The 2500-nt window shown below is 42.5% G+C and overlaps 4 non-coding genes across 4 annotated transcripts; 2 read left to right on the top strand and 2 right to left on the bottom strand.

Annotated features, from left to right (window-relative positions):
• Positions 1-280: 280 nt before the first annotated feature.
• LOC141755330 (5S ribosomal RNA) lies at positions 281-399 on the bottom strand. The gene has a single exon (XR_012591036.1). It is a non-coding gene; the product is annotated as a 5S ribosomal RNA (ribosomal RNA).
• Positions 400-995: 596 nt separating this feature from the next.
• LOC141755563 (5S ribosomal RNA) lies at positions 996-1114 on the top strand. The gene has a single exon (XR_012591259.1). It is a non-coding gene; the product is annotated as a 5S ribosomal RNA (ribosomal RNA).
• A 317-nt stretch (positions 1115-1431) lies between these two features.
• On the bottom strand, positions 1432-1550 carry LOC141755329 (5S ribosomal RNA). Its single transcript, XR_012591035.1, has one exon. It is a non-coding gene; the product is annotated as a 5S ribosomal RNA (ribosomal RNA).
• A 596-nt stretch (positions 1551-2146) lies between these two features.
• LOC141755432 (5S ribosomal RNA) lies at positions 2147-2265 on the top strand. Its single transcript, XR_012591135.1, has one exon. It is a non-coding gene; the product is annotated as a 5S ribosomal RNA (ribosomal RNA).
• Positions 2266-2500: the final 235 nt, after the last annotated feature.

The raw sequence follows: 2500 nt of genomic DNA, 5'->3' as shown, positions 1-2500 counted from the left end.
TGCTTCTTCGATGGACACTGGCAGGCACTGATGAAAATCAATAGAATGGTGTACACACAATGTCAATGCTTTACAAAGATTTTTTAAAGAGCAGATCACGAGTTACAAGTGTATATCATTATATCATAAACTAATTAGAAGCTGATCAATTTCACTCAGAAAAATTTTGTAGGAGCGAGGAATGATGAAATTCAACATCCAGAGACAAGCTGCTCTGGTTTTCAAAGTCTCCACCGGAGAAGCAGCGGCGCCCCGTGCTGTTTGGAAAGAGAAGTGAAAAAGCTTACAGCACCTGGTATTCCCAGGCGGTCTCCCATCCAAGTACTGACCAGGCCCGACCCTGCTTAGCTTCCGAGATCAGACGAGATCGGGCGTGTTCAGGGTGGTATGGCCGTAAGCAACAGCACTGGTGACAAAACGGCCCTTTATAGATGTCTATCACTGCCGCCGTGAACGCCTGTGTGCATTTCTGCTCATAGGGACATTAGCATATTTACAGAACTTCTGGGCAAGGAGCTCTGATTACAGTGACACAGTTTCCCCACATGAATGATAAACACTATCTACGACAGAGGTGAGATTGTAACTACGCTGCTTGAATGCAGGTTTGAGGTGCTTTTTTCTATTTTATGCTACTTTATACTTTATTTTACAGGGATAGATTGGAGTTTTTACTCCACTACGTTTGTGATTGTTATTGCGACTTTGTACATTTAGATTTGACATTTAAAACGTGATTGTTTCAGAAAATATGGCGCAGCATGATACTTGAAAATGCTGCTTACACAGCAATACTGCAGTGCTAATAATCCAATAATAGTTTTAGCCTGTAACAATGTAACACTGACAGAGTTTCTTACAAAGGCCATTTTTGTCATTATAGTGAGAATATCTGTTTGTGTTCCTGACAATCTGCAGCTGCTACCTGTATGGGCAGAATACCAAAACGTTGTGTTACAGCATCTTTAAATGGCCTTTTTGTTGCTGCAAATGTTGCTTACGGCCATACCACCCTGAACACGCCGGATCTCGTCTGATCTCGGAAGCTAAGTAGGGTCGGGCCTGGTCAGTACTTGGATGGGAGACCGCCTGGGAATACCAGGTGCTGTAAGCTTTTTCACTTCTCTTTTACAAACAGCAGAGGGCGCTGCTGCTTCTTCGATGGACACTGGCAGGCACTGATGAAAATCAATAGAATGGTGTACACACAATGTCAATGCTTTACAAAGATTTTTTAAAGAGCAGATCACGAGTTACAAGTGTATATCATTATATCATAAACTAATTAGAAGCTGATCAATTTCACTCAGAAAAATTTTGTAGGAGCGAGGAATGATGAAATTCAACATCCAGAGACAAGCTGCTCTGGTTTTCAAAGTCTCCACCGGAGAAGCAGCGGCGCCCCGTGCTGTTTGGAAAGAGAAGTGAAAAAGCTTACAGCACCTGGTATTCCCAGGCGGTCTCCCATCCAAGTACTGACCAGGCCCGACCCTGCTTAGCTTCCGAGATCAGACGAGATCGGGCGTGTTCAGGGTGGTATGGCCGTAAGCAACAGCACTGGTGACAAAACGGCCCTTTATAGATGTCTATCACTGCCGCCGTGAACGCCTGTGTGCATTTCTGCTCATAGGGACATTAGCATATTTACAGAACTTCTGGGCAAGGAGCTCTGATTACAGTGACACAGTTTCCCCACATGAATGATAAACACTATCTACGACAGAGGTGAGATTGTAACTACGCTGCTTGAATGCAGGTTTGAGGTGCTTTTTTCTATTTTATGCTACTTTATACTTTATTTTACAGGGATAGATTGGAGTTTTTACTCCACTACGTTTGTGATTGTTATTGCGACTTTGTACATTTAGATTTGACATTTAAAACGTGATTGTTTCAGAAAATATGGCGCAGCATGATACTTGAAAATGCTGCTTACACAGCAATACTGCAGTGATAATAATCCAATAATAGTTTTAGCCTGTAACAATGTAACACTGACAGAGTTTCTTACAAAGGCCATTTTTGTCATTATAGTGAGAATATCTGTTTGTGTTCCTGACAATCTGCAGCTGCTACCTGTATGGGCAGAATACCAAAACGTTGTGTTACAGCATCTTTAAATGGCCTTTTTGTTGCTGCAAATGTTGCTGACGGCCATACCACCCTGAACACGCCCGATCTCGTCTGATCTCGGAAGCTAAGCAGGGTCGGGCCTGGTCAGTACTTGGATGGGAGACCGCCTGGGAATACCAGGTGCTGTAAGCTTTTTCACTTCTCTTTTACAAACAGCAGAGGGCGCTGCTGCTTCTTCGATGGACACTGGCAGGCACTGATGAAAATCAATAGAATGGTGTACACACAATGTCAATGCTTTACAAAGATTTTTTAAAGAGCAGATCACGAGTTACAAGTGTATATCATTATATCATAAACTAATTAGAAGCTGATCAATTTCACTCAGAAAAATTTTGTAGGAGCGAGGAATGATGAAATTCAACAT

This window comes from Sebastes fasciatus, chromosome 17 (assembly GCF_043250625.1).
Source record: "Sebastes fasciatus isolate fSebFas1 chromosome 17, fSebFas1.pri, whole genome shotgun sequence".
NCBI lineage: Eukaryota > Metazoa > Chordata > Actinopteri > Perciformes > Sebastidae > Sebastes > Sebastes fasciatus.
Note: the sequence above shows the minus strand (reverse complement) of the source record. Positions and strands in the feature narration are given on the sequence as shown.